The sequence below is a fragment of the Gorilla gorilla genome, chromosome 23 (assembly GCF_029281585.2).
Source record: "Gorilla gorilla gorilla isolate KB3781 chromosome 23, NHGRI_mGorGor1-v2.1_pri, whole genome shotgun sequence".
In the NCBI taxonomy this organism is placed as follows: Eukaryota; Metazoa; Chordata; class Mammalia; order Primates; family Hominidae; genus Gorilla; species Gorilla gorilla.
In genome coordinates this window covers 31,971,758-31,999,013 of record NC_086018.1, presented here as the reverse complement: position 1 = coordinate 31,999,013, position 27,256 = coordinate 31,971,758, and positions in this window count along the sequence as shown.

The window sequence follows — 27,256 nt, the reverse complement described above, 5'->3', positions numbered from 1 at the left end:
TGAGAAATGTCTAAACAGGTCTTTTGCTCATTTTTAAAACAGATTTTTTAGTTTTTTGCTATTGAGTTGTTTGAGTTTCTTATATATCCTAGATGTTAACACCTTGTCAGATGCATTGTTTGCAATTATTTTCTCCCATTCCATAGATTGTCTTTTCATTCTGTTGCTTGTTTCCTTTGCTGTGCAGAAGCTTTTAGTTTGATGTAATCCCATTTGTCTATGTTTGCTTTTGTTGTCTGCGCTTTTGAGGTCCTATCCAAAAAACCCTTGCCCAAATCAATGTGATGAAGTCTATGTTTCTTTCTAGTAGTTTCATAGTTTTAGGTCTCACACTTAAGTTTTTAATCCATTTTGAGTTGATTTTTGCATATGGTTAGAGATAGGGGGTCTAGCTTTATTCTTCTGCATGTGAATATCCAGTTTTCCCAGACACTTTATTGAAGAGATGTCCTTTGTCTATTGTGTGTTCTTGAAACCTTTGTTTCAAATCAGTTGGTTGTATGTGCAGGGATTTATTTTGGTGTTCCCTACTCTGTTTTATTGATCTATGTGTCTGTTTTTATGCCAGTACCATGCTATTTTGATTATTATAGCTTTGCAGCATATTCAGAAATCAGGTAATTTGATGCCTCTAGCTTTGATCTTTCTTCTTAAGGTTGCTTTGGCTATTAAGGGTCTTTTGTGATGCCATATAAATTTTAGGATTGTTTTTTCTGTTTCTGTGAAGAATGTCATTTTTATAGATATTGCTGGGTACTCTGACATTTTAACAATATCAGTTCTTCCAAGTCATGAGCATGGAATATCTTCTCATTTATTTAATGCTTTTAAAAGAAGTAGGTTTTCTTATAATATCACAGGTCCAGGAGTACCAAGAAATGTCTTGTCTTCTAGATTCTGGCACTTATGTCTGTGTGACTTTGATCAAGTTTGATATAAAGTTTGATCATTTGATATAAAATGAGGCTACTAGCCTTTCCAACTTAGTCAATTAGCTGAGAGAATTAAATAAGAAAATTTGTAAAAGTAATTAACAGAGTGTGTGACATCCAGTAGGTTCTCAACCCTTGCTGGTTTCTTTCCTTTCTTGAATGAGTGCTGACCTGGAAAAATTAATCCCAAGAACAGCAGTTTCTGGATTCTCTAGCATTGCTAGCCTGATTCCCAAGCCTTTTCATCTCCTTGGGGGTCTTTTTTTCTACTCCCAATCTCAGCAACATACACCCATACGCTCATACACAGGCACCTATACACAATTTTATTTTCTTCCCATTGCCAACAATGTCAAGTTTTCACTTTATTACAGCCTCACCTGTTCAGGCTCCCTCTCACACCAGTGAATTCCTACATGGCAGTCCTGCTGGACCAATGTCTCCCCAGGGCCCAGTGAGCTCCCAGGTGCTCCGCGCAGCTACCTGCTCCTGTCCGGGAACCTGCTGCAGGGAGGAAACTGCCCAATGGCCCTGCTCCTCTTAGGGGCTGGGCTTGAATGGGAGGCTTTGAGAGTCCATGAACTCACTTTATCCCACTCAGAGCCAGAACTGAAGATGTCTGGGGGGAGAGCTAGGTGCCTGGAGAATGGAAAGAGAGAATTTTAGACATTCAGGACTTCTTGGGTTTTTTTTTTTTTTTTTTTTTTTTTTTTTGAGACAGAGTGTCACTCTGTTGCTCAGACTGGAGTGCAATGGTGTAATCATGGCTCACTGCAACCTCAAACTCCTGAGCTCAAGCAATCCTCCCACTTCAGCCTCCTGAGTAGCTAGGACTACAGGCCTGAGCCACCACACACAGCTGATTTTTAAATTTTTTGTAGAGACAGGGTCTTCCTGTGTTGCCCATGCTGGTCTTGAACTCCTGGCTTCAAACCATCCTCCTGCCTCAGCCTCCCAAAGTGCTGGGATTACAAACATGAGCCACCACTCCTGGCTGACAAGAGAGACATTTTAAAGGTCTCTTTAAATGATGGAAAATTTATAAATTTCTGCTTTCCTCCCTGGACCAGATTGTATTTTCCAAAGACGGCAGCACCATTTCCATCCCTCAGGCTCTTCTACAATGTGACCCTGACACTCCTCTGTCAAGAGGTCGGATCCATTTCTCCTCCTTTTAAAATCTGAGCTGATTGTAGGACTTCCTTGTAACCAGCAGCATGCGGCAGAAGTGCTCTGTGACTTCCAATACTGGGTAAGAAAAGGCCAGGCAGCTTCCACCTGGTTTTCATGGAATGCTCCCTCTGGGGACACTCCCTGTCGGAAATGAGCCTTCATGCCACATGGAGAGCCCACATAGAGGGGCTCTGTTGACAGACCCAGCTGTGCACAGCCTCTGAGTCATCCTAGCACAAGGACCAGACGATAACATGTGAGTGAAGGAGCCTCCAGATGACTCCAGCTCCCAGTTGTCTGAGTGTCCTCAAGTGAAGCCCCAAACATTGTGGAACAGAGACAAACCATCTCCTTTGTTCCCTGCATGAATTCCCAACCCACGTAATCTGTGAGCTTAACAAAATGGGCATTGTTTTACACCACTCAGCGTGGGGTGGTTTGTTACGCAACATTAGTGACTCAAACACTCCCCCAATGCATAAAATAAGTAAGCATACACACACACACACACGTGCACACACACACACACACGCATCTTCACTCCTGGTGGAGAATGGGACAAAAGTTAAAGAAGAAAGATCAACTCACCAGCTCTCTCTACATCCCAGTTTCTTCATCCATCAGGTGATAGGGAAAAAAGACTCTGTGCTCCAAAAGGCCCTCCCTGCTCTAACACCCTGCCTCTGTGATCTTCCCTCGCTTCCCTTCAGTTAAGCCTGGTTGAAACCCTTCATTTTCTCTGAGGTTTACATCGCTGACAACTTCCCTGGACTAGTTGCACTTTAGAAAGCCTCGGAGCCTAAAGGGAAAGGAACAAAGCTTTGATGGTGGAATTTCAGAGCCAGTGGATTTTTTTTTTTTCAAGAGATGGGGAGAAGTGGTTATAAGTCTTGAAATTAATAGTATCGGTGTATTATTATTATATAAATGAATTCTATGATATACAGTGGTTGTTATTGTACATGGAGTGTTACCATGTGTTGACGCTCACTTTGGGCTAAGTATTCTTCTAGGTATTGAACATGCATTATCCTATTTAAACCTCACAGCAAGAAATTCCCTAACCCCATCATGAGCGGTACCTGTCCTGGCACCACGTTAGGGAATATAAAATGTCTGTCACGTGGAGATGTGAAGATGCCTGAGAATTCTGCACAGAATGTTGGTTTTAAAATTTGCTGCAGCAAAATACGTTCTATACTCTGAATTGAGGGGTTCTCCTGACAAAATTGGGTGGTATTAATGTCTTCATTTGCAGGGGAACTATGTTAATGCAGAGCGCTTTCAATTTTCCTCCCATAATTTTCATTTAAAAATCTTTGATGTCCGCTCCCACTTGCTGGTGAAGAAAATCAGTTCTAGCTCAAAGGGAAAGCAAATGTTACAGTAATTATGAGAATGAACTCGAGTTGGACCTAGGTACCAAAAAATGAACAAAATGAATCTGCCGTTTACTGGGGCATGACCTTGGACTTGTCACTTAGCTGTTCCAATGCTTAATCCTGTTGTCTGTAATGTGGGGTAATTATAGCTCCTCTCTTACACGGTTGCCTTGGCATTGAGGAGATTATGTATTCAGCACAATGCCTAACACATGTAAATAGTTCATAAAAGTTTGCTGCTTTTGGCCAGGCACGAGGGCTCATGCCTATAATCCCAGCACTTTGGGAGGCCGAGGCAGGTAGATCACGAGGTCAGGAGATCGAGACCATCCTGGCTAACACTGTGAAACTCCGTCTCTACTAAAAATACAAAAAATTAGCCGGGTGTGGTGGCGGGCACCTGTAGTCCCAGCTACTCGGGAGGCTGAGGCAGGAGAATGGCGTGAACCTGGGAGGCGGAGCTTGCAGTGAGCCGAGATGGAGCCACTGCACTCCAGCCTGGCTGACAGAGCAAGACTCCATCTCAAAAAAAAAAAAAAAAGTTTGCTGCGTTTACTAATAATCCACTCATACATCATGGTAGGCAAATTCAAGAGAGATGGCAATTTCCAAAGTAATTTTGACCTGCTAGAGGAATTTTTAGAAAAAAGGAAAATTGTGTGTGCGTGCATGAACATCTGAGTTTTGCAAGCTAGATAACTTCTTCCAGTAATACTTCCGTATTGTTCATTAACTTTCCACTTTTCTTTTCTGATATAAAAATACCCTGCAGAAAAGTAATACACTGATTGGGAAAAAACGTTTGGAGAAGAACAAAAATAAATTCTAATCTTTAGATAAGTTACTTATCTTCTCTAAACCTTGGTGCAGACATATATAAAGTGCTCAATAAATGTTTGGTGAAGAAAATTCTAAAAATTATTATACTAATATCTTTTTCATTTTAGGATTAAATGAGATATAAAATGAAGGTACTATTCACAGTTACTAGTTGGCAAATGTTAGTTTTCTTTATTTTTCTCTCAGCAGCAAAGTAAGACCCCATCTCTACAAAAAAAAAAAAAAGAAACTCCAAATTTGATCAGTTCTGTTCATTCCTGATGAATTTTAATTCTCTGTTTATCATACAGATAACAGTGTTTTAGCTCTCAGAGAAACTGAACAGGCTGCACAGGAATTAACCTAAGAGGTAGCTGTGTCTGCTTTTATCACTGACACATGCACACACACACCCCTTGAATATAGTGTCTCATAACCATGAAGTCTGAGATGGTCTTGGAATCATTAGACTCCCTTCCTCTGGAGATGAATTTAGATATCTATATCTTCCTGAAAGAAAATCATTTGTTTCATCTTTAAAATTAAGGAAGGAGGATGAAGATTCCAGTGGTTCTTTTTTAATGCTCAGCAATTTCTACTCTTCCACTTAGAAGCAACTAAATTCCCATCACATGACTCACCTTCTTGGCATAAATCAGGTGATCAATCTAAAAGCCCCAGTCTGTCAGCCATTTCCTAGGTAACCAACCCCAGGTGACTTTAATGGACGGCCCATAACAGACAGAAATCAGCCAGAGATAGGAAAAACCTGTTGTTTTGAGCTTTTTTCTCAATACTTTTAAATAATTAAAAACACCATCAAGAAGCTAATCCATAGAAAAAATGATACGTAAAATATGATTGCATAGTGCTTTTCTGCCTTCATTAATTCATTCTAGATGGGAAAGAACGATTTACTCCGAGCTTTACTTGTCCTAGAAGAAATTTCTTCCAACCTTTGATGTGAAGTTAGAATTATCAAACCAGATCTTGTTAAGGGAGTGAGTTTCAAATGAGCCTGAGCTAATTATTTGCAGCAGTAGTGACCTCTAAGTTTCCTTTTAATCTGAAAAGTTAAACTAACTCTTTTGGGGGTGCACATTGGCTCAAATTTAGTAACTCAAGTAAGTTTAAAGGTTAGGGTCATCCATTAGGGAATCAGTCCTCAGTGACTCTTTGGTCCAACACTTATCAGTTGCATGACTTTTGGAAAGGATGCATAATCTTTTTGAGACCCTATTTATTCATCTGTAAATAGGAATAATAAAAATTAGTTGTATCCTGTCGCAGTGCTGGGAATCAGGAAATTCAGATAAAGCACAGAATACAATACCAGCCACATAGTAAACACTTAATAAAGGTTAGAAATAAGTGAACAAAAGAATAATCATCTTCTTATATGTAAATACTTACTAAATGTCAGACACCAGACTAAAACACTTACACACAAGAAAATGCTAGAGCTATAAGAATTAAATGGCTCCTGAATTGAAAGAAAGAAAATAATTAACCTGAGAATATTGGCAGCAGCATCATAAACAGCAAACCTTGAGCACCCTTGATTAATAAAACAGTGGAGTAGAAGGAGACAGAATGGGCTTTAGAATAAGAGAGAAGCACATTTAGATCCTCCTTCTCTCTTACGAGCCATGTGGCCATTACTAAAGTAAATTAAGACAAAGAATAGGCCAGAAGAATCTCTGAGCAGAAAAAGCCAGTTAGGCCTCATAAGTGACCTTAACCTTGCTTGATTTGCAAACACAAGCAAAACTTAACTTCGAGCTATTTCTTTTGCATGCCTATATTAAGTAAAACCAGAACTTCAGCTCAACCAACCAGAAGTAGCCGATGATTTATAATTAGATAACTAGGAAATTTTCAGGGAGATAGACCAAATAAGGCAACTTTATAACCAATTAAATATTTAACCAATTAAATATTTTCTTTCTATTATTTCTGCATTCATTGTACAAAAGCCTCTTTTGGTTCAGGGCATCCTGATTCATGAACTGCTTTTTGCTCTAATAAACTCTTTTTTTAAAAAAAAAGTTATTATGGGCCAGGCACGATGGCTCACGCCTGTAATCCTAGCACTTTGGGAAGCCAAGGAGGGTGGAATCACCTGAGGTCAGGAGTTCGAGACCAGCCTGGCCAACATGGTGAAACTCCATCTCTACTAAAAATATAAAAATTAGCTGGGCGTGGTGGTGGGTGCCTGTAATTCCAGCTACTCGGGAGGCTGAGACAGGAGAATCGCTTGAACCTAAGAGGCAGAGGTTGCAGTGAGCCACGATCATGCAATTGCACTCCAGCCTCGCCAACAGAGCAAGACTTCATCTCAAAAAAAAAAAAAAAAAAAAAGATACTGTGTCTCTGTTTACCTTTTAACACCATGGAAAAGCAACCTGCCCTCTCATCTTCAAAATGAGTAAGTTCATCAAAGCTCACAGTTGCTATCAAGATAAATGATTCAGCAATGTTGACCAAAAAAGCAATTCATTAGAAGTACAATAGATGCTTACAGGGTCAATGCAAAACTGGAAGAAGAACAGTTTGGAAAACTGGTAAAGGTTTGCAAAGACACCAGAGGGTTAGGTGGAAGGAACCACGGAAAAACCACATAGCAGCTGCTGGCATGAATACCACCTCCAACTAGCCCTATGTTGTTGGGTTCCTGGCTCAAAATTCGAAGTTCTCAGTTGTGACAGCTACGTCACTCACAAGCTGCTGCTATCTCTGCCAGGATAAAAGAGGCCTCTTCAGTCTCCATCACCGGAGGTAGATATTACCTCCACCATGACCGTACTATTGAGCTATTCCAGAAATGTGCAGTTGGGTACCCAAATGGCAAATGCCCACTCTGATAGGAATAATGTTACAAAATCTTTGTTGTGAGAACAAAGGAACTAAGATCTTTGAAATAGATCACAATGTCCAGCATATAGTTGGCACCCAAGTGGAACTGTTAAATTGGAAGCTATTATTATTAGATGTTGAAAGTATATCCTCTGGAACAAAACAAACTTTAATCGACCACTTATTCTGTGCCTGGATCTATGCTAGGCTGAGGATACACTAGTGATAATATAAGTTAATATGGTAATACATCTCCTCACTGTGTAATGAGGATGGCAGATGAGTGAATAATGATAATAACTGGAAATACCTGTGATGAGGACTGTAGGTTCTGGGTAGGTGTAAAGTGCTCTGGACGAAAGGAGAAACTATTCATTCTCTCTGTGTATCTGGAGGAAGTGGAAAGGAAAAGGAATTCCTCACTGAAATGGTGGCATTTGAGTCTGGAAGACATTCTTTTCTCCAACTATCCTGATGCTTCACATTCTTCAAGATTCTGCTTCTAATGAAACAGCTTTGACTCTGAATCCAAAATGCAGGTTGTAGGATTTGAATAGAGAAAAGCTCTGGAATGAAATCCTCCAGGTGGGCAAGAGGTTGTCAACCAAAGGAATTCTTACATGAAATGTTTTTCTTCATTATTTTCCATAGTTACCCCTTCCTCATGTCCAAGGGGACACTCTTCCTCCATTATTCATTATCTGGCCCAAAGGAAAGGTTTTCCTTTCACTGTTCATTATTTCAATGGATGGCCAACTTTTATTGAGGAGGTGACCCAGGCAGTATTTCCTAGTGATTAGGCACTGAGTTATGGAATCAAGCAGATCCCAATATAGATCTTACCTTTGCCTTAATTCTCCAGGTAACCTTCGGCAACTCATTGAAACTGTTTGACCTTATGTAAACCAAAGCTGACCATAGTAAGCACAATCACAGAACTGGAGTGACACCGCACACATATACCTTTGCAAGATAATTGGTATTCAGTAAATGTTAGCTATATTCTTACTATAATCAGAATTGGGAGAAAGTGCTTTTTATCAGCAAGGAGAAGAGGGGGTTGCAATTTTCAAAGCCTTTGCTAAATAGTAGCAGAGACAGGAAGGAAATAAAGAAAATTCAAGAAATACTACAAAGTTAGACATAATCAAGGGCAGGTTTCTGATTCTTCCATAGCTAGCCCATTCCATTTCACTGTTTCTTCAGGACCTACGACAGTGGCTGGTACCAACAAGGTGTTCTATAAATATCTTGTGAATCATTTAATTAATGGCACCTGTTTAATCAGTCAATGAGGTTTACCCCATGACCATCACCTTGCCACTCCAGGAGATACCATTTATATATGACACACATAGATGACAACATCGTGCTTCAGAGCAGTGGTTCTCAAACTTAGCTGGACTTTGAAACCACCTGAGAACATTTCAAAAATCCTGATGCCTAGGTCCCACCCCTAGGGAATTCTGATTTTAATTGATATGTAGCATGGGCTAGGCATCAGAATTTTCTAAAACTCTCCACAGATGATCATGTGCGGCAAAGTGTGAGCACCGATTCTCCAAGAGGCCATTGTATTCTGTGTGAGTTTTGAGCTCTGGTCTGTACAACAGAGTGGTCCACACCGCTCAAGTTCTGTGTTCCCTAAGATATACAGTGAGGGGGAAACATGGGTGATTCTGCTAAAGGTGGCAGTTTATTGTGGTAAAAGAATACAGAATGGAAGTTGTTTAAACCTAGGTTTAAGTCTAGGCAAACGTATTACTAAATTGTGTAACCTTGGGCAACTCACCCTGGAGGCCTCAAAATTCAATGAGCTATAATAGAGTGCCTGGAGGAAGGGTGGGACCTGTATGAAAGATGATTATATCTATGTCTTCCCTGACTGTTCAAGAGTAATCACTTTTGTACCCTTCTCTCACAATCAGAGTCTGCACCAGAGGTTGGAAAAGTGCCTATGTATAGATCAAATCCAATTGGCCACTTGCTTTTGTAGCTAGTTTTACTGGAACATAGTCATGCCTATTCCTTTATGTATTATCTAAGGCTGTTTTTGCTCTACAGCATTAGAGTTGAGTATCTACAACAGAGACCATATGGCCCACAAAACCTAAAATATTTACTATCTGGCTCTTTAAAGAAAAAGTGTATTGGTCTCTGGTCCAATCACCAATTAATTACATTTTATATGCTACTTTGGATAATGAAGATGGATTGTTATTTGCAAACCCCCTCCCCCGTTAAGATTTTAAGGTCTTTGAAACTGAACCACCTCCTGCAGTTTTTCCCTAATAGTACTATTTGACATTCACTTCCTGCTTTCCAAAGAACTTTGATATGTGAGCTATCATTTCCCACAGAGTCTAGTCTAGTGTTGAGCAAACAGAAGACACTCAAAAAATATTTGACTGATTGATTGCATATCTCTGATTTATTTCAAGTTCTAAGCAATTGGGCCAGTGGTTATTTTTGTCATTGATGTGAAGGGTCATGAAAACCATCACAAATCCCTATATCAAGTGGGAATGGAATATTTCAAACCATTGTACAAAATGGCTTTTTATTACATTTCTGGTTGTCACTAGTTTTTATCCAAACCCTTTATAAGCATTACGTGATTCTTCTCACAAGAGACAGAGCCATTTCTGTAAAAGTGAACAATGTTTAGAATCAGACTTAAGACTCCAGCTTGGCCTTTTCCTAGCTTCGAGGCCTTGACCATATGGCTCATGTCTTAGTATCATTTAGAATCTAGACAAGTCAGAAACATGTTCTTTCCTCCACTTGTATGTCTAAGTTTCACTTTTCTACCTATCAGCTCCACAGAAACAATAGTTTAGACTGGGAAATTGCTTTTTATAGTTGTAGATGAGGTTTAGACTGGGAAATTGCTTTTTATAGTTGTAGATGAGGGCACGGACCAATCTAAAGTCAGGTAAACTTGCTAAGAAAAAACAATGATGAGAAGCAAATGTTCAAACATGAAATACTCATGCCTGTCTGTGAAGCTCTGGAGTGATGTGACTTGTCTTGTCACTGGTTTGACCTACTTACAACTCTTCTGTGTAATAAATGACAAAGCACTCAATACTGTTAAATATTCTACTTCTGCACAATGTATAGTTAATTTTAATGGTGCTCTCTAGTTATTTTATGCTTGTTATTATATGAGCCAGGAGGGCCTCTTTTTTTTTTTTTTAATCATTGAGTTAACCAGGGAGATTTCATTATAAACCTAAGCTGAACATGGTCCACTGCTTAATGTTGTGGCTAAGAGTGATCCACGTTGAGATTTTTACATTGGATATTTATGTAATTATTTTTGGTTAATTCTGTCTTTATTCCAGGCATTGGATGCTTCTTTGTTGGAATCTTGTATTTATTTTGTGCTCTATTTGTGTGTTGTTAACAATGTGGATAATTTATAAAAGAGCCCCAGACGTGGATTATTCTGCAGCTAGAAAACAAGATTAAGTGTGGAATTAAAGAAAAGAAGTTGGAAAAGATGGTTTCCAACTATATAAGGAGATGGTATAGTCACTAGCAGTTCTGTACACTATTGCAGGTAACCAAAGATATGAATTATCTTCTCTACAATCCTAGATGTGGCAGCAGAAATGAATTCTTATATTTATATTTGAATATGGAAGAATATTGTATTAGGAGAAACTCACTTCAAATTAAATAATGAACCATAAGAACTTAAATGTGGTTACTCTTCAGAACCTTAAACATGATAATGCTGACTAATAGATAACAATAATCTCTCCATGGTACCTATCTTACTTCATTTGATCATTACAATGTTGTTATAAAGTAGCCATGGCAGGCATGAAAATTTCTATTTTATAGAAAAAGAAACTCTCCTCAAGGAAAGCCAGAGCTTTCCCCACGCATATATACCTGGGCTTTAAGCCCATAGCTGACTTCAGGTCCTTTGAGGTTTCCAACCCTTTACATATGAGCCATCCTCTGCTCCCCAGAAGAGGGGCAAGCCTGATCCTAAGGATTTTTCTGTGCTCGCTCTTCCTACTTCATTCCAGGTTCTGACTTTCTTTCTTTCTTTTTTCTTTTTTTGAGACAGAGTCTCGTTCTGTAGCCAGGCTGGAGTACAGTGACATGATCTCAGCTCATTGCAACCTCCACCTCCCGGGTTCACGCTATTCTCCTGCCTCAGCCTCCCGAATAGCTGGGAATACAGGCGTGCACCACCACATCCAGCTAATTTTTGTATTTTTAATAGAGTCGGGGTTTCGCCATGTTGGCTGGGATGGTCTCGATCTCCTGACCTCGTGATCCACCTGCCTCCACCTCCCAAAATGCTGGGATTACATGCGTGAGCCACCACGCCAGGTCTGGTTCTGACTTCCTCTTTGGTTTTTTCTCACAGCTCTAATCTGCACTTCCCCCTTGGGAATCATTACACGGTTTAACTTCCCTCTTTGTGACTAGATTTCTGGCTCCTGATTGAAGGTAACTACCCAGTCCCATGAAACTCTGTTCCTAGACCCATATCTATTCCTCTTTTTTGTTGTTGTTATATTTTGTTTTGCTTTTTGAGACAGAGTCTCTCTCTGTCACCCAGGCTGGAGTGCAATGGCGCTATCTCAGCTCACTGCAACCTTCGCCTCCCAGGTTCAAGCGATTCTCATGCCTCAGCCTCCCAAGCTAGGATTATAGGTATGCGCCACCACACCTGGCTAATTTTTTCTATTTTTAGTAGAGACAGGGTTTCACCATTTTGGCCAGGCTGGTCTCGAACTCCTCACCTCAGGTGATCCACCCGCCTCAACCTCCCAAAGTGCTGGGATTACAGGCGTGAGCCACTGTGCCTGACCCTAAATCTCTTCCTCTTTACCCTTGGCAAACAGAGCCTGTTCTAAGAATGTATTTGGGTACTGCAAAGAATCTGTGCATGCCATTTACTCTGGGGGCCTCTGTTTAGAGACTAGCGGTAGAGACTAGAGTTCTTGCTAGGGTCTGGGGACAGAAGAGAGGAAGACTACGAAGAGAATGTCCTCCATCTGGCTGGCTATAAGAACTGGTTTTAGATAGGAACAAGACAGACAGGGTTTTTTTTGTTTGTTTTTTGTTTTTTGTTTTTTTTCCTTGAGATGTGAGCAAAATCGAAGCTACTTTGGGACCCAGGATGGTTATTCATTCAAGAAATATTTAATGAGCAACTACTATGTGCCAGACACTATTAATAGACACTGAAGATACATCAAGAAATGAAACAGAAAAAAATTCCTGCCCTCAAAGAGCTTGTATCCTATGGGGAGATGCAGATAATAAACACATAAACAAAAACATATAAGTTTGAGAGTGCCAATCCTTGAACATGGTATATGTTTCTATTTATTTTGTTATTTTATGTACTGCAGTAATGTTTCACAATTTTAGTTATTATATCTCGACTTTTATTAAATTTAGTTTTAAGTATTTTGTGTTTTTAAAGCAATTATACATGGAATTTTAAAATTTCATTTTCCAGTTGTTTGCTGCTAATATATAAAAATAGTTCCTTTTTATATTAACATTCTATACAACCTTATCAAATTTATTTATTAGTTTTAGTAGTTGTGGATTCCTTGGACTTTTCTATGTAAATTACCATGCTTTCTACAAATAGAGATAATTTTGCTTCTTTCTTTCTGGTCTTTACGCCTTTTATTTCCTTATCTTGCCTTATTGTAAAGGTTAAGACATCCAGTACAATATAAATAGAATGGTAACAGTGGACATCCTTGTCTTAATCTTAGGGGGAATGATTCAATATTTTACTATTAATTATGATGTTAGATATACAAATTCTTTATAATGTCCTCTAACAGATTGAGGAAGTTCTCTTCTGTTCCTAGTCTGTAGAGAGATTTTTATCATGACTAGGCATTGACTTATGTTAAATATGTTTTTGCATCTGTTGAAATAATCATATGGTATCTTAGTCCATTGGTGCTGCTGTAACAATATACTACACACTGAGTAATTTATAAATAATTGAAATGTATTTTTTATGGTTTTGAAGGCTGGGAAGTTCAAGATCAAGGAACCAGCAGAAAATGTGGTACTTATAAACAATGGAGTACTGTTCAGCCACAAAAAAGAATGAGATTCAGTAATCTGCAACAACATGGATGGAACTGGAGGTCATTAGGTTAATTGAAATAAGCCAGGCACAGAAAAACAAACATCACATGTTATCACTTATTTGTGGGATCTAAAAATCAAAACAATGAACCCGTGGAGATAGAGATTAGAAGGATGGTTACCAGACGCTGGGAAGGGTAGTGCGGTGGGTGAGGGGGAGGTAGGTATGGATAACGGATACAAAAATATAGAGTGAAAAAATAAGGCCTAGTATTTGATAGCACAACAGGGTGACTATAATCAGTGATAATTTAATTGTACATTTTAAAATAAATAAGAGTATAAATAGATTGTTTGTAACACAAAAGATAAATGTTTGAAGGAATGGATACCCAATCTTCCATGATGTGATTATCACACATTGCATACCTGTATTAAAACATCTCAAGTATCACATAAATACATATACCTATTATGTACCCACAAAAATTAAAAATTAAAAAGAAGGACACCAGCAGGATTGGTGTCTGGTGAGGGCTGCTCTCTGCTGCTAAGACGGTGCCATATTGCTACATCCTCTGGAGAGGAGGAACTGTGTCCTCCCATGATGGAAGGGACAGAAGGGCAAGAGAACTCTCTCTCTTCAACCTTGAGCCCTTTTATAAGGGTGCTAATCCCATTGATGAGGGTAGAGCCTCTCAAAGGCCACACCTCCTAATACTGCTGCATTGGGAATTAAGTCTCAACATGAATTTTGGAGGGGACATCATTATTCAAACTATAGCATATGGCTTTTTAAATTTAGTCTGTTAATATATGAATTACACCGAATCTTTAAACACAGATACATTTTAAAAAGTCATAGAATAAATGCAACAAGGAAAACAAACAAGTTAAAGGGAGTAAGAGTAATGAGATGCACTGTTTCAAACAGCGTGGGCAAGGAAGGTCTCTCTGAAGAGAAGACATTTGAGTAGAGACCGAAATAAAGTGAGAGAGCAAGCTATGCAAAAGCATGAAGGAAAGAGCATTCCAGACACCAAATGACAGAAGATGGCTTTAAAGAGATAACCAGGGGCTGATTATACAAGCCCTTGGGGGCCATGAGACAGAGTTGGGGATTTTATCTTGAGTGTCATGGGAAGTCATGAAAAGGTTTTAAGCAACAGAGCTCCATGAACTGATTAATGGTTTTAAAAGAACATTCCACCTATTATGTAGAGAACTGAATGTGGGTGGCAAAAGCGGATGAGAAAATTAACCAAGAGATTATTTTATTATGCCACAGGGATTATAGCATGGTGGGTGCTATAATTAGAAAAGTAACAGATGAAGTCATCAAAGGTGATCTATATGGGATCAATTTTGAAAGCTGAGTCAATAGGCTTTGCTGTTGCTGTTGCATTGGACCTGGGTTAAGGAAAAGTGAGAATGCAAGAACTCCTTGGGTTTGGAGCCTGAACAACTGGATATATGATGGTGCCACTTATTGAGGAGGGAGAAGAGGATTGGAATAAAGAACCAAGATATGTGCTTTTGAAATTTAGACATTCACCTATTTGGGTGAATCCAAAATAGGCCAGGCGCGGTGGCTCATGCCTGTAATCCTAGCACTTTGGGCGGCCAAGGAGGGCAGATCATGAGGTCAGGAGTTCAAGACCAGCCTGGCCAACATAGTGAAACCCCGACTCTACCAAAAAATACAAAAAATTAGCCAGGAGTGGTGGCACACGCCTGTAATCCCAGCCACTCAGGAGGCTGAGGCAGGAGAATCACTTGAACCCGGGAGGTGGAGGTTGCAGTGAGCCAAGATCATGCCATTGCACTCCAGCCCAGGAAACAGTGTGAGACTCTGTCCCCACCCCCCAACCCCCATCCCCCCCAAAAAAATGATAGCAATCCAAAATAGATGGCTGAGTATACAATTCTGGAGCTCAGAGAGGAAATGAGAGTATAAAAAAATTGGAGAGTCATAAATGTAATCCCATGGGGCTAAGTGAGTTCACAGACGAAATGAAAGTAAATAAAACTGTGCACTAGGAAATACCAATGCATAAAGAGTCAGGAAGAAGAGGAAGACCAGCTAGGGAGGTTGAGATGGAGCAGCCAGTGGAAGAAGAGGAAAATTAAAAGAGTTAGGGTGGCACAAAAGCCAAGTGAAGAAAAAGTGTCAAGAAGAAGAGAGTGCCCAATGTTCCTGAGAGGCCAAGTGAGATAAAGATCACAAAAGCGGCCATGGAATTTGGCTGGAAGACACAGGAACCTTGAAAAGAGCAATTTCAGTGCAGACAGTGTTGTAGGAGTGCTAAATAGAGTAAATTAAAGAAGAGAGAGATTCGGAGTGGCTTGGTTGAGTGGATTGCAGTCAGCAAGTATAGACAAATTTTTTACAAGTTTCATTTTAAGGGAGAGCAAAGAAATTGCTCAGGCCAGGAATGAGAAACAAAACCTAAGGATAGTTTAATTTTGTGTAAATATCATAGATATTTCTTACATGTATACATATGGTGGGAATGAGTCAGTAGAAAGGGAGAAGTTGATGATGCAAGAAATAGATGGGATAATTGAAGGAGCAGCAAAGTCAGCAAATCGTGGGGGCAGGATAAGGTCTAATGTGCCACAGCCAGGACTGGCCTGATTCAGGAGCTGGACCAATTTGCCCACTGTCACAGCAGGGGAAGCAGGGTATGGGGGAAGCGATGAAGATTGGTGAGTAGATTAGAAAGTGTCAAGATGAGGCAGTTCTCTTCTGCTTGATTCCATCATCACGGCACCATAAGACATGAGGTCATCAGCTGGACTGAAGAGGCTAGAGCAGGGATGGAAGTTGAGAAGAGAGAAGTTATTAAATAGCAGTCTTAAGGGTTAGAGAATGAGTAGATTAGGAAAATCTAGGACTGCCAGACAATGCTAAAGTCCACCTAGGAGTCAGTATCATAATTTGAATTGTGATCCACCAGCTCAGTCCCCATATGCATTTTTCTACCTCCGTGTTCTGCTACTTAGGCATAGAAGCAGAGGAGGACAGCAGAGTATATGGGGTCTAGCATGCTCGTCTGATGGAGGTGAAAGGTGGGAGAAGGAAAGCAGGGTGTAGTACACTGCCATTATTGCATTGCTCTAAAGAAATACCCGAGGCTGGAGAATTTATAAAGAAAAGAGGTTTAATTGACTCATGGTTCTGCAGGCTGTACAAGCATGGTGCTGGCATCCACTGGGCTTCTGGGAAGGCCCCAGGGAGCTTTTACCCACGGTGGAAGGTGGAACAGGAGCAGGCAAGTCACATGGCAAGAGCGGAAGCAAGATGGATGGGTGGGGGGGGGTGTCACCCACTTTTGAACAACCAAATCTTGAGAGAATTCACTCACTATCTGAGGACAGCACCAAGCCATGAGGGATCTGCCCCCATCACCCAAAAACCTCCCACCAGGTCCCACCTCCAACACTGGGGACTATATTTCAACAGGAGATTTGGATGGGACAAATATCCAAACAGTATCACAGGGTATACACCAGGGATTGATCGCAGGGATGGACAATGTTATCTACACCGAGTAAAGGAGGGAGTGACAGATAGTAAAACACTGTTAGGGTTGACGGAGGCCCTGGTGAGGTTGGAGGTGTGTGTTTGTGGGGATAGAATGGTAGTCAAGTAAATGAGCTGGAAAAACAGGAAGTGGTTATCAAAGCAAATGAGATGTTTAAATGAAGAATTTGAAGATAGCCGAGCTATGGCTAACGACAAGGTCTATGATTTAACCATGTGAAAAGATCCTTGACATTTGGGGGTGGAATGAGATCCTACAAGGTGAGAAGGGTATGAAATGGAGGACAGAGGCCTGGGTGCTGGGCAAATCACTTACCTAAATGTTGCTCTTGAAGTCTTGTATTTACACATCCTTCCCCTCTGATATCTGCACAGCTTACTCCCTATCAACTAGCTTTCTCTTACAGTTCTCACTGCTGTCCATCCCCTGCCCACCCTGCTTTATTGTCTGTGCTATTTATCACCAGCCAACATGTTACATGGGCATTTGTTATTTGTCACCATGCCTCACCATGAAGTCAAGGACTTTCTGTGCTTTCGTTCACAGCTGTAGCTTCAGAATGGAGGGACAGTAGGTAGAAGAGACGGTGACAATCACTGAGGACACGTATCTCACCTCCTAGCCTCCTGGTGACCCTTGCGCAGATACAGAATATCAACGAGCTCTTTTTTTTTTTGAGACAGAGTCTCTCTCTGTCGCCCAGGCTGAAGTGCAGTGGCGTGATCTTGGCTCACTGCAACCTCCACTCCCAGGTTCAAGTGATTCTCCAGCCTCAGCCTCCTGAGTAGCTGGGACTACAGGCATGCGCCACCATGCCCAGCTAATTTTTGGATTTTTAGTAGAGATGGGGTTTCACCATTCACCCAGCTCTTGAAAGGGCTGCCAAGGAGGCAGTGCTCTCAGAGGCGTTAGGGTAATGAGGGGAAGGGGATGCAGAGAGAAGGGATTACAGCTTTAGAATTTGTGAGTGTGCATCAGAGGACAAGGTAAATGGGTATGAAATTGGGTCAAATTAGTGAACGTGTGGGGTGGTCTAGAGATGTGCCCAGGGGGCCAGGGATGGCCAGAGAGGCCTGGGAGTGTGATGATGACTGAGGTAACAGGGATGGAAGGCATCATGGGATCAGTGCTAGTGGTCTTGTAGGGGAAGGTAAGTTTGCAATTTTCACTATGGACTCCCTTTAGGGATTGCCCTAGTGAGTACTTTGTTGTGGGGAGGCAGATGGTCTTACCAAGAGTTCAAAGACTTCTGGGGGTCTCTTTAAAGAGTGTGGTAGGTTACATCATGGGGTGTCTCTCCCCACCTCTGCATAGAACCCTGTACCCAAGAACTGGCAATTTGGAAAGAATTGAGTCACTCCACACTTGCATGGATCTAGGCATCCTCATGACATCACGGCAATGACAGCTACATGTAGGGATCCTTTAAGCAGATGCCAAAGCAGTAGAGGTGAATGAGGAGAGCTGAAGCAGGAGAGGAGATATGGGATGGAGAGCTTCCGAGTCACTGCAATTTGAGAATCATTGTGAAGTCATCCCAGCCTCTAATAGGTAGATAAGGCCAGAAGTCATAGAAGTGACAGACAACAGTTCTAATATCAAGCCTCTCTACATCACTTTCTCTGTATAACCAAAACCTTTTTTTTTTTCTTTTTTTTGGAGACAGAGTCTCATTCTGTCGCCCAGGCTGGAGTGCAATGGTGTGATCTTGGCTTACCGCAACCTCCGCCTCCCGGGTTCAAGCAATTCTCCTGCCTCAGCCTCATGAATAACTGGGATTACAGGCATGCGCCACCACACCTGGCTACTTTTTGTATTTTTAGTAGAGATGGGGTTTCACCATGTTAGCCAGGCTGGTCTTGAACTCCTGACCTCAGGTGATCTGCCCGCCTCAGTCTCCCAAACTGCTGGGATTACAGGCATGAGCCAACGCACCTGACATCCAAAACCTTTCTCTATATAACTCACTTCTTTCTTTCCCTCTTTAAAAAAATGGCAAAATTTGCCTTTTTAAAAAGCTTCCCTAATGCAGAGTTTCTTAAGCACTGAGATTTCAAAGGATATCTCAGTTTGCAGAGTTACCCAGAGTTGAGATGTCAAAAAGTTAGAAAGTCAAGAATCATGGCACTTTCCCCTACAATTGTGCAAGTTATTCTTCACCAGGGCACACTTTACCAATTTCAAGAAACATCCTTTACTAATTTGAACAAAGACATTAGATGGGCAAATGGCAGTCCTGAGTCAATCAATTTGAAAGCAGAATCAGAGCATATGTTGAAGAGGCAACAAAGTACTTTTCATCTGTATAACATGGGAGGACATGGATTCATTTATGGGAGGAGACATTCAGGTTAAAAGTGGAGAAAGAGACCCAGGGATTTCTTTCTAAGGAGTAATTGAGAACAACCTTTTCAGCAAGTCTTCCAAAAGACAATGTATGTTGTTTTAACATCAATTCTGCCTGGGGTAGAGGGTCTCTCAAGGTCTCTTCTAGCCCTAGTAATATATTTGCTTTTGTGTTTTCCTTCCTATTCAGAGGGTTAGAATCATAACCTTATTTATCTTTGTGTGTCCAGGACTTGGCCAAGAGTGAACACTCAGAATATTTTTGGGTGGCCTGGTGAGGTGGCTGAGGCCTGTAATCCCAGCACTTTCGAGGCCGAGGTAGGCGGATCACCTGAGGTCAGGAGTTCCAGACCAGCCTGGCCAACATGGTGAAACCCCATCGCTACTGAAAATACATTAAAAAAAAAAGTTAGCCAGGCGTGATGGCAGGTGCGTGTAATCCCAGCTATTCAGGAGGCTGAGGAAGGAGAATTGCTTGAACCCAGGAGGTGGAGGCTGCAGTGAGCCAAGATTGCACCACTGCACTACAGCCTGGGTGACAGAGTGAGACTCCGTCTCAAAGAAAAAAAATATATATATATACACATATATATATATATGTTTTTGAACTAAATTGTATAAAATGCTGCATGTAATAATGTGAAGTTTCACTTCTCAGGCAATTCTGAGCTCAGAACTTTAAAACCACAAAATCAGAATAGCTACTAAGCCTAACTAATCTTTTTTGAAAGCACTATATGAATTATATTATTTAATACTCATTGCATCACTCATAAGGTATAGTTACCTCCCCTTTACTAATAACAACAATAATAAATGCTTACATAGTACTTAATACATGCCAGCATGTGGTTCTAGGTATTTCTACTCAAGTTGGAAGAACACACCTTTGACGGAGGTACCATTATTATCGCCATGAAACTGATAGCAAAACCGAGTTGTAGGAAACACATTTAGTAAGTAGCAAAGCTTATAACCTCTCTGGCTCCAACATCCATGTGATTAACCAATCAATTTTGCTGTCTGCCCAAATTATTTGGTCAAAATAGTAACCATACCAGGATCTTTCAAAACATCTAACCAGTATGTCTCTGAACTTAGAATCTGAAAAATCAGTGTTCTTTTTTTTTTTTTTTTTTTTTTTGAGACAGAGTCTCACTCTGTCACCCAGGCTGGAGGGCAATGGCGCGATCTTGGCTCACTGCAACCTCTGCCTCCAGGGTTCAAGTGATTCTCCTGCCTCAGCCTCCTAAGTAGCTGGGATTACAGGCACGTGCCACCACACCCAGCTAATTTTTGTATTTTTAGTAGAGACGGCGTTTCATCATGTTAGTCAGGCTGGTTTCGAACTCCTGACTTCGTGATCCACCTGCCTCGGCTTCCCAATGTGCTGGGATTACAGGCAGGAGCCACCGAGCCCAGTCAAGATTAGTGTTCTTAAGAGAAGGGAGGGTAACAAGAAATGGGAGAGTGCCTCTATGAATATGTTCAATTCCAACGAAACACTGAAGGAAGAAAAAAATCCCAAGAGTTAGAAATGTTATTTGAAAGCCTGACTGCACACCTTCAATGATCAGTATGCCACCCTCACAGCAAGTGGCTCAAGTATAGATTTCCCGTTTGGTCATTAACACCCATTATCTCACTCCCCCTACAGACTTGCCAAATTTACTTTTAACTGCTCTCAGCACTGAGACAGGAGGAGGGCAGGATAATGAGTCTCCACAATGTATAATTATTATAAATGAGCAGAGATAAACTACACCTGTCAAAATAAATGATCAGCATCCGAAATCGCTGGTTTCTCCATTTACTGTTTTGTAAACTTGAGTTATTCACCCTTGCTAATCTCTCTCACTGCTGTTTCCAAGATATTTTTTCCTGATCCGAGCCCCTAGAGTTAGCTCGGAAGGTGCTTGTCACCTCCAAAGTCTTCTGAGGATGAGAGAAAAGCGTGAAGTAAATTGTTCCTGCAGGAAATGAATTACTAAATAACTAGACTTCCCTGAAAGAATGTCAGACATGGGTTGGCTCATTGTGGCTCAAGTCTATCAACAATCAGCCTTTCAATAATACCCCCTTTTTGTTCTTTTCCTACGGTTCTGCCAAGTGACAGAGACAATAGCCACACAGCATAGGAGCCAAAAGCCAATTTTAAGTGTAACTGTATTTAGAAAATGTTCAGCTGACAGTACTTTAGATGCAGAAACACTTATTTCCATACTTATTTCCAATACTTATTTCCAGGAATACTTATTTCTGAAGTTCGGAAGTTCAAATCCAACAGATGAAACTATTGACTGGTTTCCAAGTTTGTCCATGCAGGAGTAAAGTAAAATAATTGTGTATGTGGTTTTTAATGATCGTACACTTACATTTTTTTTCCCCTGAGAATTTGTTTTCTTATTATCCAGGTGTACCATTCAGAATTCTTAGGATGTGAGCAACAGGAGTAAAGAAAGAAGCCTTACTAGAAGGACAATGAGATCACTTAGCAAGTCATAGAGCTGAACAGTCAGACGGGAACCGGGGCCACTCTGAGCATGTCAGACACAGGAACATAGTACTTCCTAGGGGTCCCAATCAGACCAATTTTAGCATCTTCCATTTCCTTTGAGAGAAAATCTGATTGACCTCGATAGGGTTATGCAACTGCAAGGGCGGGTGAGAAGGATACTTTGTGAAAGGTGAGCTAGAACCAGAGAAAGGGTAAACAAACAACAAACAAAAAAAATATAGCTCTCACCATGGGTTTTGTTTGTGACTTCATACAAGAAACCATTTAGAGACCAGCCTGGGCAACATAGTGAGACCCTGTCTCTGTAAGAAAATTTAAAACTTGGCAGGGTGTGGTGCATAGTCCCAGATACTTGGGAGGCTGAGGTAGGAGGATCGCTTAAGCCCAAAAGTTCGAGGCTGCAGTGAGCTGTAATCACGCCACTGCATTCTGGCCTGGGCAACAGAGTGAGACTCTGTCTCCACAAAAAGTTTTAAAATTGGCAGAGTGTGATGCATACCCATAGTCCCAGCTACTTGAGAGACTGAGGCAGGAGGATCGCTTGAGCCCAGGAGGTCGAGGATGCAGTGAGCTGAGATCACGCCACTGCATTCCAGTCTAGGCGACATAGCGAGACTCAGTCTCAAAAAATAAAATAAAATAAAAAGGAAAGAAAAGAAAAGAAACTCTCAGCCTTCCAAAATTTAGTCCCTGTTCCAACACACTCTGGCCCAAGACATAAATCCGTACTTCTTTGAGTTCCTGGGTGTCAAGCAGCTCTAAGAAAAGAAAGACAAGCAGTGGTCAGTACATGAAGCTGTTTGGACAAGGCTGAGTCCACGGATTTGCTCTTTGTTGGACTGGCCTGGTGCGATAGTTAATACTGAATGTCAACTTGACTGGATTGAAGAATGCAAAGTATTGATCCTGGGTGTGTCTGTGAGGGGGTTGCCAAAGGAGATTAACATTTCAGTCAGTGGGCTGGAAAAGGCAGACCCGCCTTCAATCTGGGTGGGCATAATCTAATCAGCTGCCAACACAGCTAGAATAAAAGCAAGCAGAAGAATGTGGAAAGACTAGACTGGTTTAGTCTTCCAGATTTCATCTTTCTCCTGTGCTGGATGCTTCCTGCCCTCCAACATCAGACTCCAAGCTCTACAGCTTTAGGACTCAGACTGGCTTCCTTGCTCCTCAGCTTGCAGACAGCTTATTGTGGGACCTCAACTTGTGATCATGTGAGTCAATACTCCTTAACAAACTCCACTTTACATACACATCTATCCTATTAATTCTGTCCCCCTAGAGAACCCTGACTAATACACCTGGATTCAGTGTTAAGGAGAGTAAAGATTAGCTGGCCTCTATTTACCAAACACCACTATATATTAGTCTTTTCCTAAATTGCTATAAAGAAATACCTGAAACTGGATAATGTATTCTAAAAAGAGGTTTAATTGGCTCCTGGTTCTGCAGGCTGTACAGGTAGCATGGCTGGGGAGGACTCAATCAACTTTCCGCCAGACGAAGTGGCTCACGCCTGTAATCCCAGCACTTTAGGTGGCCCAGGTGAGTGGATCACAAGGTCAAGAGTTCGAGACCATCCTGACCCCAACATGGTGAAACCCCATCTCTACTAAAAATACAAAAATTAGCTGGGCGTGGTGGCATACACCTGTAGTCCCAGCTACTCTGGAGTCTGAGGCAGGAGAATCATTCGAACACCCGATTCGGAGGTTGCAGTGAGCCAAGACCGTGCCACTGCACTCCAGCCTGGCGACAGAGCAAGACTCTGTCTCCAAAAAAAAAAAAAAAAAAAAAAAAGAAGAAACTTTCAATCTTGGCAGAATGCAAAGGGGAAGAAGGTACATCTTACATGGTGGGAGCAGGAGAGAGAGAAAGGGGAGGTGCTACAGACTTCTAAACAACCAGATCTCATGAGAACTCACTATCACGAGAATAGCAAAGGGGAAGTCCACCCCCATGTCCAGTCACCTCCCACCATTCCCCTCTTCCAACATTGGGGATTATAATTCGACATGAGACTTGGGCAGGAATACAAATCCAAACCATATCACCCCCATAAGACTACTTACTTAAAGATATCTCTCAGACACCCCCCATCCACTGGTGATCCTGTGGTTCGTTTAGCCTTGGGGATGAATCCAAGTGTGATTGATACTCAAAACCTTTAATGATCTGCATGAAAGAGCCTCTTCTACCCCCCAGAATAGGTTCAGCACCTCCTGTGTCAGAAATTACCCCTTTAGTTGCTGGATAATGGAAAGGTCCAATTCTCCAGGGGAGAAGCTGGGCGGTCAGGAGAGGAGCAGTAGCACTCAGGGGTCTCAGCCTCACAGCTGTTTACCCACCACCACAGAATGTTTCAGTATTTTAACCATCAGTATGCCTGTTTTGGTGTATTTCTGAATATCAGCCTGGTATACAGCCCCTGGAGGACTTAAGCCTGTGGGTCTTTGGACAGATTTAAACAGATTTAAAATCTAGCTAAGAGCAGCCTTAGCCATTGGAAGTTTTGACTGAAGAAGGAGAAACAGAGGGGATTAAAAAAAAAAAAAGATTTCCTTGGGAGGGGTGCCTTAACCGCACAACCCCTACTATGCCCCAATTCAGCAGGAAGCAGTTAAGAGTAGTCGTCGGCCACCCTCCCCAACAGAACTTGGGTTTTCCTGTTGAGAGCAGGGACTGAGAGACAGGACTAGCTGGATTTCCTAGGTCGACTAAGAATCCCTAAGCCTAGCTGGGAAGGTGACCGCATCTGCCTTTAAACACGGGGCTTGCAACTTAGCTCACACCTAACCAATCAGAGAGCTCACTAAAATGCTAATTAGGCAAAAACAGGAGGTAAAGAAATAGCCAATCATCTACTGCCTGAGAGCACAGCGGGAGGGACAAGGATCGAGATATAAACCCAGGCATTCCAGCCAGCAACGGCAACCCCCTTTGGGTCCCCTCCTTGTATGGGAGCTCTGTTTTCACTCTATTTCACTCTATTAAATCTTGCAACTGCAAAAAAAAAAAAAAAAAAAAAAAGATATGAGACAGATAAATCCCAGCACCAACCCAATACTTCCTCCTCCTCCCAGGTGAGGTTCCTCTAGTCTTAGGGACCCTGTCCTTTTCCCTGTAGTTGCAGTCTCTTGATACTCACCTATAGCCCAGTTCTCAGGAGCACTCTGGAGCACTAGTCTGGGACTTGGCATCAAGCCCTTTCTCTGCTTATCTGAATCTGATGGGTTGCCCCAGTTGGAAAGCTGGGCTCCAGCCCGATTCAGGAGCTTTAGTCCCCTCTGAGTGGCCCAATATAGAGAAGCTAATGACACTCTTTGTCCCCTAAGGCCACCCTTTGTCCCTTGTAACTGGCTTCTGTTACAATAATCAGCCTGGTGTCTCCTTCCAGACCCATGATGGGGGCATGGCCTGCTCTGCATCATTTCCTGCCATTCATTCATTGGGTCACTTATTAACATTTCCTGGGGAGCCGGGCACAGTGGCTCACGCCTGTAATCCCAACACTTTGGGAGGCCGAGGCAGGCGGATCACGAGGTCAGGAGATCGAGACCATCCTGGCTAACACGGTGAAATCCTGTCTCTACTAAAAATACAAAAAAATACAAAAAATTAGCTGGGCGTGGTGGCGGGCGCCTGTAGTCCCAGCTACTCGGGAGGCTGAGGCAGGAGAATGGCGTGAACCCAGGAGGCGGAGCTTGCAGTGAGCCGAGATTGCGCCACTGCACTCCAGCCTGGGTGACAGAGCGAGACTCCGTCTCAAAACAAAAGAAAACAAAAGAAAACAAAACTAACATTCCCTGGGGATTGCAGGATTAATCTAACACAATCCCTGAACTTAAGGAATCAAAGCTCTACTCCTGAGCACCAGCTTGTGCCTGGAGCTGACTACCTGCCGATGGACCTTTGTGGAAGCAGTAACCTACTTGTATATCTAGACGTCTCTGTGTATGAAATTCCAGAAGATGTTCTCCACCCATTTGTTGGGAAACCTGAACACTGGGGTGGTCACTGGAGACTGGAATACTTGGATATTAGAATGTATCCTTCCTTTGCTACTGTGAGAGGTTCCATTCCCCACAAATGGGATGATTGTAGCCCTCCCTTTTCTCCCTCTCACCTTCCCTGGTTTTACTAAGTAACCAGACACATCTAGCAATGGCCCCACATAGCAATCTTTTTGTTTTTTTGAGACAAAGTCTTGTTCTGTTGCCCAGGCTGGAGTGCAGTGGCACGATCTCGGCTCACTGCTCACTGCAACCTCCACCTCCTGGGTTTAAGCAATTCCCCTGCCTCTCAGCCTCCCGAGTAGCTGGGATTATAGGCGTGCGCCACCATACCTGGCTAATTTTTGAATTTTTAATAGAGACGGGGTTTCACCATGTTGGTCAGGATGGTCTCAAACTCCTGGTCTCGTGATCTGCCCGCCTCAGCATCCCAAAATGCTGGGATTACAGGTGTCAGCCACCGCACCCAGCCCCCACATAACAATCTGAAGTTCCTCCTAAATTCTTGGTTTATCGTCATGGAGAGTCCTGTATTCTCCCTGTTTATTGGGAAGTTCAAGGCCATGGGCTGTACTAAATGTGAATGTTCCACTTTCCCCAAAGCCTCTGCTTTAAAATAAAAAATATAATATGAGCTTAGAGAGGTCACCATAAAAATTCATCACTAAAAATAGGTTATTAATTCAGTAGATGCCTGATTTTGAAATGTCCTACTTTGTTACCCTAAATTTCAACCTTTGCAATATCCATGTTTGGCTAACAACTAGCTAGCATAGTGTTTATAGAATACAGGAGATTGGAAGAATTGGCAGAAATGTGTTTGAGGGTATATTTGCCCTTCAGGGAGAAAATAGCCCCCCAAAGCAAAGTGTTGCACATATCAGACAAATTTTTGTTTTATTCTAAACACAACCAAGACACATAACTGGTGATAACGAAGCAGGCACCAAATTGTCTTCTGCTGTTAGTTTTGTGGTGAAGCAAAACCTACAAAGGTTAGCAGACAAGGCTGTGTTGGCTGCATGAAAGCACCTTATCAATGTTCTGAGATGTGAAGAACATTTCTAGGTGCAAAAGGCCATTGGTGTTCAGCCCTGCAAGAGCCTGTCTCTCTGATTCATAAACCTGGACTTTAAATACCCAGTGTCACCTGGTCTGACCCTCTTTCCCAGGACCACTCAGCAAATTACATTCTCACCTGGTCCCAATTCCCCAGACTTCCAATCCCATTATCCATTTTCTAGCTAACAGCCTTGGTACATCTTGAAGGCCTAATATTCAGACCTTCTTTCCAAGCAATGACTTTGACTGACATTCAGAAACCCCCTCCAGCTACTCTGCATCTAGATGCAATGAGTAAATGCCACTTCCATAGGGTCTCCATTTAAAGAGAGAGAGACAGAGAGAGAGAGAGAGGATTATTAGCCAAGCACAGTTATTCTCTAGAATAAGCTAACACTTGTCTTTCCCATAAAGATTGGCAATGACATGAGGCCATTCCTTTCAAAAGAAGCTATGAAATCAACTGCTTTTACTTCTATCTGGAATTCATAAGGTTTTGTGCCAAAAAAAAAAACAA